At 36.2% G+C, this 14,797-nt stretch overlaps 1 protein-coding gene across 5 annotated transcripts in view; it reads left to right on the plus strand.

Annotated features, from left to right (window-relative positions):
- The window catches only part of LOC134790148 (mucin-2), a 139,484-nt gene that overhangs the window by 105,512 nt on the left and 19,175 nt on the right, over positions 1-14,797 (plus strand). The window lies entirely within an intron of this gene.

Here is a 14,797-nt window from a genome sequence, read left to right on the forward strand (position 1 = left end):
GCTTAATTTTTAAGGTTATTTTATATTTGTTAAATTCTCCTAATTCATCTGAAAATAATTTGGCATATTTGTTTTTAAAATGATCTCCCAACTCTATATTTTGTAAATTATTACAGTAAGCACTACTTAGTTGCAAGTCAAACGCACATATGAAATTCCGTCCTAACAACACGGGTTTCTTGGATTTGTTTACCGTGACAAACATTTTAATCTGTTTAGTGCGACCTTCGTAAGTCACCGGCAGCGTAACGCATCCTTTTGGAATAAGCTTACTTTCATTATAGCAATTAAAAACCTCTAGGGACGGCTGTAACTCGTACTTAGCGAAAACATTCATGTACAATGAGTACGGAAGAATTGAAATGGCACTACCGGTATCTATCTCACATAAAATGTTTTCGCCCGCTAAAGACACTGTTTCGAGCATAGGTTTCTCATTAGTGCATTTAATATTAAAAAGATCGAAACTACCTGTGATGGTGTCGTCGTCATCCGCAGTCAGGAAATGGTTGCTCCTGTATTTCGCCTTACCCGTCGTACACATACGCTTCAAATGACCTTTGACCTTACATTTAGTGCACGTGAAATTTATAAAACGACACTGATCTTTCGAATGACTTTTATAACCACACACTTCACAACGAGAGTCCGGCATCACCGCAGGTCGCGTCGCTCCGCTGCCGGTCCCGGCGGTCCGCACGGCGTACACGGGCACCGGCGCCGGCGCGGCGGGCGCGGGCGCGGGCCCGGCGGCGCGCAGCGCCTGGCGCGCACAGCGGACGCTTTGCGCCAGTTCCAGCGCCTTGTTGAACGTCAAAGTCTCCAAGTTTTGAGCGAATAACTTCTCCTTCTCCTTAACATCCTCCAATCCGAGGACGAACCGATCCCGAAGCATCGTATCGAGTTCCGTTTTAAACCCACAATGCTCTGCTAAATTACGCACTCGCGTTGCCCATTCGGCTAAATCTTCCCCGGTGCGCTGTTCCGCCTTATAAAACTTATAACGCTCCGCAAAAGAACTTTTCTTTGATTCGAAATGAGTGTCAAAATGCTTTATAAGCGTCTTATACTCGACATTATCGAGCTCCGTCGGGAACAACAAACTCCTTGCAACACGGTATGTGTCTTCCGCCAACGCCGTCAACAGGATTGCCTTTCGTTTGTTTCCAGCCTTATCCGAATCCTCGGTTATATCGTTTGCCGTGCAAAACTGGCCCAAACGACTTTTAAATATCGCCCATTCCTGTGTTCGATGGTCGAAAGTGAGACTGCCACCAAACATGTTTCCGTGACTCGCCATATTTGCTTCTTATCGCTGGAATTCTTTTACCTATGTCCACTAAACACTAAACACACGCGTGAATTACTAAATCGTCGCCAAATTGTGGTATTTAGACTAGGAATCGATATAGAAACACGGAGCTCACGTTAACAGTTTAATCTCTAATTACAGACTGCCTGAGGGTAGGTGGTACAAATCCCAACTACCGACAACATATACCATACTTATATACAAAGAAAACATCCATAACTCATGTATAATTCTTATCAGGATATACATGCACGCAAATAAATAGGTTACCCTCTTTGTCTTTATAGAATTAAGTCTATAATGTTTGACTACATAAGTAGATGATAGGCAAATATGTTTTATTAGGTTCCGTACCAAAGGGTAAAAATGGGACCCTATTACTAAGACTCCATTGTCCGTCTGTCTGTCACCAGGCTGTATCTTATGAACCGTGATAAGTAGAGACAGACAGTTGAAATTTGCACAGATGATGTATTTCTGTTGCCGGTGGGTGAAACCGACTCGCACTTGTCCGGTTTTTTATTTATTTACAGATAGAACCTACTAACCAACTGCTTTTTCATTTCAGGTACATAACCAGGCGTTCGACGAAAAAGTGAAACCATTCGACTTATCTAGGCTACCACTTACCTACTTAAAAAAATCTGTTTCACAAAGAAACCGAAAGTGTTTTTGTGACTACGCAATCAAATATCGTGATTTAAATTATCGAGACAATCACATCTCCCATTGAGTTAAAAAAAACTTAATTCTAAAACTATTTACATTTAAATCGAGTAATCGTTTGTAGTAATCACACGATACGACTTTCTTAATAGATATATTATAGATATGGATCTATTCTCTAATGTAAACATTTTTATGGCTCAAGTTATAAGCTTTTGATATTTAAAAAAAAAACCTAAATTTACCGTATGTTTATATAATGTTAATAATTCTCGATTCCCGAATAACTAGCAAAATTACATTACGTGTAGTGTAGGCCGCACACGTGCCTTTTGCACTTTTTACATAGTAGTTTATGTTTTGCGAATCATTTTATTTGTGGATCTTCGTTAAATTTGACAAATTTCCTGTGTCATTACTACGATTCAGAGGTAGGTAACTATAATAATTTTCTAAATGGTCATAAACTGAGAAGGTATGTAAGGTGCTTTTTTTTAGTTAAAAGTTCTCCTTCTCGACTAAATTCAGCAATAAAATGTTGCCCGTACGGTAAGTCCGTGAAGTCCCAGTGTATTCTAGTATAACCTACCATTGCCATTGTTTCTATTCATATACCTAAACATTCATAGTTCCTAGACCAATGAGCCAAATGTCTCAAATTCCGCATGCCCTACCTTAGACCACCGCGCGCTGTTGCGACAGTCACGACCACGGTGTCACTGTCTGTCGTCGGCTCTATCCGTCTACTCCCTTTGGTTACTCTAACCAAAATAACCTGACCTCCAACTCCGTAGCTACCATTTGTAATCAGAGAGCACACTTCTACTGGTTCAGCAGTCTTCGGCCGTGTTTGAAATTAGAATCGTTGCGCCTGCGACTCAGATCTTGCGACACGGCAACCGTGGCAGGTTAATTTGCGTTATCCCGCGCGGTGTTTGTCAGGGGCGGAAATAAAGGATTACTTGTAATGAGAGTAAGCTAATCAAATGATTATTCTGATCAAGCGCTTGTGTAGTATTTGATTAAAGCTTAAAGGCGAGATTAATGCCTAAGTATACACCCAGAAGTACATTTAATTTTTATCGATTGATTTATAGTCATAAGATTAGTATCACACCACAAAAAATAGACACGACATGTTAGGTACTATCAAATTAAAATATACTTAAATTACTTGAGCTATCTACCTACCATATGTTTATGCATCTTACACACTAACATAATTAAGGTCAATGTGGCTAATTCCGTCATAGGAGGGACTATTCCGTCCACGAGCGTAATTTCTTTGATTTTCAATCATAGGAAAAAAAACATTTGCTTTTGATTACTGAAACTAAAAGAAATCGCTGCTTAGTCGACGAAATTATCAATGTTGTTAGTTGTTCGAGAAAAACGTTAGTGGAGGGAATAGACCCATGACGGAATTAGCCACATTACAATATTAAAATACACTCAAAAACTAAAAATGATATATTTTTAGTGAATTATACGAGCTTATTAGGCATGGCTAACATTGTTGTAAAGTTTATTAGTTACGTGCTGAAAAATTAAATTAAGTATTAATTTATAAGCACTTTTTTGTTCCATCACTATAAAAACATTTCGTCAAAATATGGGCATTGAGTATAAATCTGAGTGCTCAAACAGAAAGATAAAGTCACTATTAACCTTTAATAAAGACATTAAGGGTCAATCATGACATTGCCGTCACAGTTTCCCACAATCTAGATGCGTATTGAGTTCCCACCATTGCGCAGGCGTGGCAGAAGGCCGCAGCGCTGCGCTGCCGCAACTCGCGCGCACGTCAATAATGATCGGGTTAATTAATAATGTACTCACTTCGCGTAAAGTGGAGGAATCTCTCAAATTTATACACTTTGAGCTGTCACATTGCGCTGATAAAACTATTCAAAGGTGGACGAGCGGTTCAGGCATTTGTCACGTAAACGGAGGACGCTGGTTCGATTCCAGCCCTGGGCACTGGAGGCCTTGGTCATTTTTTCCTTTGAATATGACTATTGTTTTGTTTATAGTTTAAATAGTACATGATCTCACCTTAATTTTAAGATTGTTAAATTAATTGTTAAGTATTAAATATTATAATTTCTAATGAATGTTGAGCTTGGTAGTTATTGAAATGTAAATTTAGTACTATAAGTTTAACATAATATTAAGACGCATGTATCAAATTTACATTTTGTTACCTCGCCTTGAAATAAATAAATAGTAATAAAAGTGTACACTTGTAAAAAACACAAATTAAAATATTTTCATAGAAAGTTATCTACTTAATTCTTTCTTAGGCCTACTTGCACCATCCCACTAACCCGGTGTTAAGCAGCCGTTAACCTAATGTCAAATTCATCTTATGGTTGCGCTCACTACAATCTTTTAGTTATACAGTGTAATGCAGTTTAAAAAATATTTATATTAGTAAATATTAATGGGTAAAATAAGCAAAACAAATCTTAGGTATTAATGTAATTATTTCATAAGTTGAATGAAAGAGCATTCCCATTCATAAGCCATTAGAGCCACTTTTACACGTCAAGTTGTTTTACAAGCAAATAAATAAATCATCAGAAATAATAAAAGACAATTACATAAATACATTTAATGAAGTATTGGAGTCAGACCAAGAATAGTCTGCAGCGGATTTGATAGCCCACGCAGTGAAAGTGTTATTTTAAACGTCAAACTTCTATGAAATTATGACGTATAAATGATACTTGCACTGCGTGGGCTATCAAATCCGCTGCAGACTTTTTTTGGTCCGACTCTAATTGCTTGTGTATTGCTTATGTATGCATGCAGTCTCTTTATGTCAAATGACACAAAAAATGAATAAATAAATAGCAAACAAGCAGACAAATACTAAAAAAAATATAGAGATTTAAAAGTCTCGTGGTGTCAGTCCTAAAATAAAAAAAACTAATGTATAAAAAACTATTATCTAATTATACCAAAGCAATGTATCGGTACTCGTAAATTAATTAAAAGAGGAGTCCAAATAAAAATAACTATCCAGAAGTTTACTTGATTGAAAACAACTTTTCTTATTAGTCTCCGTTGAGGATCGTTATTTTGAACAAATCTAGTATCAATTTATTTTTACGTAATAACGTAGCGAGAATTGGCAAATTATTTCGTATCGTGCAGCTAATTACCTAGGTATTTAATTTTTGTAATTCTTTACAAAACTGAAGATAATGATTTACGCTAAGAATTAGTTAAATTGCATTTTTCGCAAGTTTACTTATTAGGAAAACGCAAGAGGTCATCAATCAGGATATTTAAGTATTTCATTACATTCAGCTGGAGATTTCTAAATATTTTTTAGCTGTGGCTTATTTGTCAAGGTATTAAATATCACATATCGTGTCTTTGTTTTAATGACGTCCAATCCATAACGCCACTGGTGACCGCAGGGCTGGCTCCACAGGTAACCGCAGGGCTGGCTCCACAGGTAACCGCAGGGCTGGCTCCACTGGTAACTGCAGGGCTGGCTCATCGTTCCTCGCTCAGCGCATTGGCATTGCCACCAAGCGATGTAACGCGGCCAGTCTTGTGGGCACACTACCAAGTTTAGTGCCAGCGGAATAGGAGATATTTGTAATTTTGTGACTATAATTTAGACCCCATAAATTAACATTATGTATTATGTTTATTAAACTTGTGTAGTTTTCATTTCTGCCATAATTAGGAATTTGATCCATAACAGCATTTCTCACGGTATGAAGGGAGTTAGGGAGGGAGGAAGGGAGATTTAGGGTCGTATCAATAAGCTGAACTTTTGTGCAAAAAGCAATTTGATATTAACCTCCTACCAGCCTTTAGTATACAACTTAAGGAAACTAACATTACCCAAAGAGGCCTTGGTCCTCGACTGATATCTTCAGAGGTCCAACGGCAATAGTGCCTACCATAAATCAAAGAAAAGGGGGATCTCGAAGTCGCTAAAAAGCTTGGGCGGAATATTAAATTTATGCCTCATTACCTGCCTATTGCAAAAATAGCAGTAGTTCTAAGTATTTTCTCGGTAAAATACCATTGCCGTACGTAGAATCATCTGACCCACTCCCATAGGTCACGCTCCGCTGTCCACGAAGATGCTTCATGCAATGAAACTTTCTTTGTTATCAAATGCACACGCAACACATTACGTTACTTATTGGCTGTTTCGTCACGGAACCTTCGTGAAGGTCACCGTAAGGTTACAGGTCTAGGTGTATTTGTTACGTCAGAATTGCTTCACAGATCAATAGTACGGTATCATGTTATAATTAAATAATTATTTGAATGTCAGTTGGTCAAACTAATCTGAGTTTAGGTGAGTATCAGTAGAATTTGTAGGTGCATCTATTGTATTTGTCCGTGGCGCTTCCATCAATGTATCAAACTTGTAAATTACAGCATTACAGCCCTTTACAAAAAATTAAATTAAAGTCCTACGCTGGAATGGCAAGCTTCGCTCCTTCTGCTCTACCGATCTTCTGTAAGTATGACATACTCCATTCCAGCATAGGAATTTAATTTTATATGTGTACAAACGCAAGAAATAAAAGCGACGAAAGAGCTTGTAGCCTGTCTTGCCTCATAGAAGGTCTTCACCACTTAAGATACGTATATTCTTATATTTCCCTCTACGAAATAAGATTAAGACTTAAAAGTTAAAACTAATAGCATATAGGTATAAATATCAGATTACGTGTCTATAGATTTAGAAGACCTTCAGTATATTCTCTTCTAATCTCTGTAACATTAATAATTAAACGATAGCTATAAAATTTTATATCTTCATTTATGATTGCAATAATAACTGTCAATTTTATAACGAATTTTGTGTGGTGCTTTATTTGGCTCATAAAATGTTAGTCAAAAATGGAACTAGAGAGAAATACAGACGATTTGTTTAATATGGTCTCGTTTTTTATAATTACAAACATGGAACTAGAGAGGAATACAGACAACTTGCTTAATATGGTCTCGTTTTTATAATTATCAAAAAGAACATCTGTCATTATCGCACTTACAAGCACTTGCACTTTGCCTCAACGTGGCGTTGGCTTACCAACGGTCGTAAGCGATAAAACGAAGAATAAGAAATGACCTTGTAAATATTATAAATTACATATATAAATTATATAATAGCATGATAATGTTTGCAACTAAAATACATATTTGTTTTTCTATAACTATATATTGTATAATAGAATCATTGAGGTTAACATTCGATGCACGTACTATCTCAAGATTCTTGACATTTTGTAAATAGGGTACAATGAAGTATCCGTTTTGTTTGCCGCGATTTATACTGATGAAGTACACAAAACGATTTTTAAGAACAGAAACGATGAAGTTGTTTACGAAAATTTCTAAAGAAGTTTTTGAACAACATTTTGGTAATTCCAACCAATTCTAAATAAAAACTGAATAGTTTGTTTGTCTGCCTATTTCGCTTCTAAATAGGATATCAATTTATACAAGAATTTTTATATGATGACGATTTGAATTTGTATTCAGATATTAAAAAACAAACTTAAGATATACCACTAAAAGGCGAATCTCCAAATCTCAGCGCTGTTCTTAACCTAAAATTAAGGTGGTGAAGGAAACCAGAACTTTTCTGTATAGGTAAGTCACCTGCAATATAAAAGCAAAATAATCACTTCTAGTAGGAACAGCATCAAGTAAGTACAATGCTCTACCAATCGCCTTTACCACCACACTCGTACCAGCTTACTTTCAACTTGAACTTTGAATCAAGTTGATTGAAACAAGTTGTGCCACGACATTGTCTTTATAGTTCTTTGTCCTACATCCTGGATACCAGTCGTCTTGACGTCAAGTGGTTTTTTATTGGCGCATAAAAACCTTGTCAAGGGTCCGTGAAATAATTCGCGCACAGGAAATTGATATAATAAAATATGCTTGGGCGAAATGCCAAGGTCGTTCATATGTAAGTGCTCTACATATGGCGCAAATGAATATAAACAGGATTAGACCAATTAGATTTAATGTTAACATTAGCATACTGATGATTTGGAACGCTGGTGGCCTAGCGGTAAGAGCGTGCGACTTTCAATCCGGAGGTCGCGGCTTCAACCCCGGCTCGTACCAATGAGTTTTTCGGAACTTATGTACGAAATATCATTTGATATTTAGCAGTTGCTTTTCGGTGAAGGAAAACATCGTGAGGAAATCGGACTAATCGCAATAAGGCCTTACCCCTCTGGGTTGGAAGGTCAGATGGCAGTCGCTTTCGTAAAAACTAGTGCCTACGTCAAATCATGGGATTAGTTGTCAAGCGGACCCTATAAACTCCCATGAGCTGTGGCAAAATGCCGGGATAACGCGAGGAAGAAGAAGATTAACATGCTGCATGCAGCTAAATTTGCCCCACTTGCCGATTTCCGATTGAGGTGAAATTTTGCACACATGTAAATCGGATGACAATACAATATTATGATGACATGGAGCCGGTCTGGTGATGGAGACAGGAGGTGGCTATGGGAACTGTGATAAAACAACGCAACCTAATTGTGTTAGGTGTTGTTAGAATTGTTTCGACGAGTAGGTATTAGATGCTTGTGGAAAGAAAAGTGCCTACAGTCAGCGTTAAAAGCTTGTTTTTATTTTTGCCTTAAACTTATTTTTACATATCTTTCAAATCAGCATGCAGTTAAATTGGTCATCGAGACTCATTTATGCTTTCGCAATACATAAAGAATGCGTCGTATTTTTCTTTTATTTGGCGATGTTAATTTTTGTCAGGAATGCCTGCAACCTTGAGGCCGTATTTCGTAACAGAGCAGGCATATCTTAAGTCGTGTACAGAAAAAAAGTGAAAATACTACGATTACGGTAGCGCAGCCCACCGTGACAGAACTAACGTGTGACTTAAGCTACGAGCGATCGACTATACATTTATTTGTTAATTTGATATCAAATTCACGAGCACATTTTTTATTAGGGGCTACGATCAATATCGGTTACATCAATTTGTTATTCTTTCAACTTTCTGAGGTTCGATCTAAACCATATTTATAGTGCCACATAAAATAGTAGAAATTAAATAAATTGGAACTAAAGAAATTCCATACTAAATTGTTGCCATGTTTAAGCATTTTATGTCAAAAATGTGCCAGTTACATAGGAAGTGGCGCCCTCAATAATTTTCTACAATTTCTTGTCAGACTATACCTGGTTATTGTATATGGAATGAATGCGATTCGAAATCGTGAAGTGATGACCCCCTATTTGTAGTTCTTTTGCAAATGTCAGATTATCAAATATATGCGCAACAATCACATAGGTAGATGTTGTGTGATTGTTGCGCAGCTCGTACCTTTTATGTCATACTTACTTTTTTGCATTTTTATTACATTAGAAGTCTCGGAATGTCTTCTGACCCGCGTAAAAGCACGTATGAAACAGGAAATCAATTAGAAAAACTATTAGGTATCGTTTTACATTCCTATTTATAACATTGAATATACTATGATAAATAAAAAAAACATGCATTTGTAAGGCACAGTACCTTAGTATACTCACGTATCATTATTGAATCTTTTTTAAATTTTATGATAGATTATGTACTTCGCACGCTTAGTTTTTATAACTTGGGCATAAATTATAGGGCGGTGGTGGGGAAAGCCGTGTGGTAATATAGTGCAACGATCGACGAAATATATTCTTTGTTCCAATGTATGACAACGGAAGTATAGCCTATTATTAATGACAATTTTATTTGTCAAGCTGACATTACAAGTACTTCCTTGTTGATACTTAAACTAGCAAAGTATTTTATTTATTTCGTTTGCCAGCAATTTGAATAGTTTTAATCTCTTTAGTTTTGCTACTAAATAGTAAAGTAAGTCATTTTGAAAAATCACGACATCCTATACTTACTTAAAACAAAGTCCCCCGCCGCGTCTGTCTGTTTGTGTGTTTGTATGTTCGCGATAAACTCAAAAACTACTGAACGGATTTTCATGCGGTTTTCACTTATCAATAAAGTAATTCTCGAGGAAGGTTTAGGTGTATAATTTGTTAACCCGTGCGAAGCCGGGGCGGGTCGCTAGTATAATATGTGATAGTAGGTACAATGATAGATACATAGTAGTGCTACAAGTCCAGTATTCCTATTCCTACTGCTAATAATAATGCATGATGCTAAAAATGCTAATAAACATCTTGCCGTATTACAGACATAAACATAAATAATTAGATATTCGAAGTTTTTTTTGTTAGCCTATGTGTGTGTCCCACTGCTGGGCAAAGGCCTCTCCTCTCTCTTTCCAATCCTCCCTGTGCTGAGCAAGATCCCGCCAATCCCGCTGGAATGCATCCAAATCGTCCCGCCATTTCTTTCTCGGTCTGTCTCTGCCACGATTACACTGGGGATGGGGTATATTCAAAACATTATTTATATTTTCCCCTGAGATCTCCGTAATTACATGATGCAAGACTCAAAATATACGATTATGCGTTATAAAATCACGGCCCAAATGTCATCCCACGTTCATTAAGATCTTTGTCTCCGTTCTCCGTGTGAGTCAAATAAGATGCTTTCTTTCTTACTCCTGCTTCAAACTAATTTATCGAGCAGATTTGAAAGTCCGTTTTAAGAAAAAATATTATATAATCTACAGTAATTCAATTGGGCGAGTCAATTACAAAAACATTTAGTAGGTATACTTGCCTCAGGGGTACGCATCATATCTGAAAAATAATGGCCATTATGCTATCAATTAGACCCGAGATTTTGGACACCGTAGAGCGGCCTGCGGCTACGTTGCTGTACACATCTACACATCCTACACAATTTACCTAATAGCCTAAACTGTTACAGTGTCGCAATTATTAAAAACTCTAAATTACACCTTACATCGTGATATATAAAATTTCTAAACATTTCTTGTGACTTAACATACACAAATTCGACCTTATTAAGCATCTATAGTTCGTCTTTTTTAGCATTAGAAATAAGGTAAACAATCTTGATGTGTCTTTTAATTGAAAAACACATTTTAAAAATAAGTTACGGCAAATATGTAACAATTATGAATCTAATACGATCATTTATATTCTTTTGCTTTTATAAGTAATAGTTACTGATTTTTAAATAGCGTTTTTCAATTAAAAGACATGTCAAGATCGCTTACCTTCTTTCAAGTTCTTTCTAATGCTAAAAAAAACGAACTATACTTAACATTTCTTCAAAGTTTTGAACAAAATTCAAAACAATAATTAAATATTTATTTGCATCATGTAACGAACACGTTAAAGATGTGCTCATATATTTTTTTATATCAATGAGGAAAGCCTAATCGCTGCACTATTAAAATGAAATACTAAAATGTCACTAGCTCGACACTAGCATGAAAGATGTTCTCGAGACTCACCTCATATTTTAAATCTGTTGGATTTCTTTGATCATACGCAATACGCAATTTACATAATATATACATTGCATAGGTATACTTATAACAATCTACATTACTAATTTAAAATCTATTAATTTAACGGCTCAATGAAGCATAAATCTATATCTACCCATGTATCTGCAACATAGTGTTTTACGCCTTTACGTAACGGAATTGCCATAATGTAAGCGTAATAGAATTTCCCGACCATTCGGAGCAATTTACAGCATTTATGTTTTATTGGCGATAATTCAAATTTATTGTGCAGGTCCATATAGCCTTCCGCGGGACTGATTCTAGGTACATAAGTACATAACTACGCAACTATGTTTACTTGAGAAATCTATGGCACTTTGCGAATTTAATTGCGACCAATAGCAATATTTCTAGTTGCCTTATATCCCTCAAAGGGATAAGTTCGCCTTTGTACTTCTTACTAATTTTATGTTATCATTAATATGTCTTTTTGTACAATAAAGAGTTTACTGCTACTACTACTACTACTATTATTTACATTTGTAAACAATACACCTAAGACAACTAAAGTACTATATAATAATGATTGGCGCTGTCCTTCGTCCTAAATTTTCGACAGTCACCTTGTACTTTGTGCAGTTAGAATTCTGAAACGGATGAGAATTCTGAGCTTATAATTAATTGAAACAGATCTTTGTCTAATCATATTGTATACATAATATCTATTATTTTAAATAATACGTGTTATACTTAATAATAAATGATTTTCGCATTCCAATTGTGTCTAACACATAAATTATCTAATTTAAACAATCGCCCCACAATAGCGCTTAACCGCAAAATAAACTAATCGCATTACGCTCTAAATAAATTACGGCGCATATTTTCGCATGCCAAATCGCCGGCCTAATATTACAGGGTTCTATGTTTCACTTTTATCGAATTGAAATTTGAACATTGTCATAATGACATTAAGTCGAATTTCAACTATCTTGAAAATGTAACATAGAACCCTGTAATATTGGGCCAGCGAAATGTAACGATCCCAAAGCCTACGTTAACAATCGTAATGAATATAGTGAGAGGTCCAAGGCCTTCGATATATCATAACGATTGTTAAGACCACGACTGGCCAGTTCTTATTATAGGGTGTTTCAACGTTTATATACGAGTAAATTGCGAGTTGAATATGTGAAATATATTCAATACTCAACTTTTACAATGGGCCGAACGTCAAAATCGCTAAAAATTTACTTTTAGATATGTTTCACCTGAAGGGGGAGGCCTATGTTCAGCAGTGGACGTCTTATGGCTGAGATGATGATGATGTTTCAGCTGATTAGCTTTCAAAGTTTTCTAAAGTGTCATTCTATAGAACTTGCTAACTATGTAAACAAACCGCCATATTGAAACTGTCACTAAATGATGATTTCAGAATGGCGGTTTGTTTACATAGTTATCAAGTTCCATAGAATGACACTTTATAGTACCTAAAGCAATCCTTTTTTTTCACGATATTTGCTATGGTTCTGTAGTAAAAGTTGTTCAACATGACCTACATTGCTCTCGGTGTATGTCCAGGTGTTGAAAAGACACCCTGTATAGGTGATACAGTGGAGCCATTCTGTTCAGTATAGCGAAAGGTCACACAAAGGGCAGGGCACGATTTGGCATTGTTTGAGAGCAACGATAACTATGGTTGCTTAATTGAGAACATGGCCCGTAAACATGTATGGCGAATTATTAACGTCCGTTATGAGTTTTGAAATAATGAGTTATCAAAATTGGATTGCCAATGTTAATTTGCATTGGCTAAAATTTGGTTTAGAAAACAATTTATGTAGTGCATATTGATTTTAAAGCTTGATTGATTTTGATATCACAATCTGTTGACTCGCGTATCGTCAATTTAAATGCATACACAATAACTTAAATCTGAAATCGATTTAAAAAGTAAGGTCAAGTGTTTATGCCATATACACCATCTGTCATTTCATTAAGTTTATATTTCGTCAGGTATTGTTAACTCAGCTGTCAATCAGCGGCATTTTTGACAATACAGCCTACACGGCATCGGCCATCTAGACTTGAGAAAATGCCCGATGGTTTTCAAAGCCATGCCGTCCCCTCTTATTTATTGCGACATTACAATTGTAAGATTAAAGATATAATAAATCATCCGTGTTGTCCGTGGGACCCGATATCCTGGGTCCACCCACGACTATCCTGGTCCATTGCTACCCACGTAAGGATCTATCTACGGACTTCATTGCATTGACTTGAATTGCTTGTAATAGTCTGACTGTTTTGCTCTTATTGCATTATTCCGATTGCGGGTTGAAGTTTTGCTTATATCTTGTCTTTATGTTTGTTTTAGCTTACTCTTATTTGGTGGGATGGTCTTGACGCAAAGGGAGGTTACATTACTTACATTACAACGCTTGGGAGTATCCTTGTGCTGAAGGTGAATTTATCAATTGTTTGAGAACTACGTTGTATTAAAATCTCAAATGATGAAGGATTTTTACATAAAATAATTTGAGATTGTTCGCTCTTCCTTAAAGGCGTGGAAATTAAATAAGGTTTACTCGGGTAATTCCGAATGTCGAAAACTGTCGGATAATTCCGAAAGAGACTTTTATTATGATGGAATTAAGGGTGATTTTCATCTGAATTTCGGAATTATCCGACATTCGGTAATACCCGAATACACCTTACCTACATTTGCATATTTTGTTTACCGAAATGGACTAATTATCACTTACAAGGCAGGGATTTGCAACGGCTACGGCTACAAACTAAACTACTTTAGTAAACATAGTAGGTTAATAAATTAACATAGAAATCTGTTTTCTTCTATTTTAACCCTGTACCAACTTTTTCTGGTCCAATTAAAGGTCGAGACTGTGTACGTACCTCGTTTTTTAGCTGCATTTTATTGGAATTCATAGGTCTGGTGGGCGTCAGTGTGTTTCGAAATTGGTTTAGAATGCAAATTTATCGCAAAGTGCCGCCATATCCTGCGTATAAAATTTCTTGAGACCTATTTTTATGTTTCTGAACACGGAATGGTACTTTAGAAGCATATTGTTTTAAAAAAGGACACGGGACAATGTTTTGTTACAAAGATACGAACTGCATTTTATGCAAATATTTTCTGTGCTTTCATTTAGTGCTAGTCATCTTTATCTATTTGATAAAGGGCTTGAAAGTGACCTTTTCAAAATATATAAATAATGTTATGGGCTAAGCCGCTATCATGATGCTCTCCATCAAACGTTTCATCACAAATCATCTTGATATTCCCACACAGCATAGTACCGGTGATGAATAATTGGCTTAGTACAGCCATTTGCAACACCGATCAAGGAATAAGTCGATTGATTAACGAGGTAGATACACGGCGGTTGCGGCA

The sequence above is a fragment of the Cydia splendana genome, chromosome 4 (assembly GCF_910591565.1).
Source record: "Cydia splendana chromosome 4, ilCydSple1.2, whole genome shotgun sequence".
NCBI lineage: Eukaryota > Metazoa > Arthropoda > Insecta > Lepidoptera > Tortricidae > Cydia > Cydia splendana.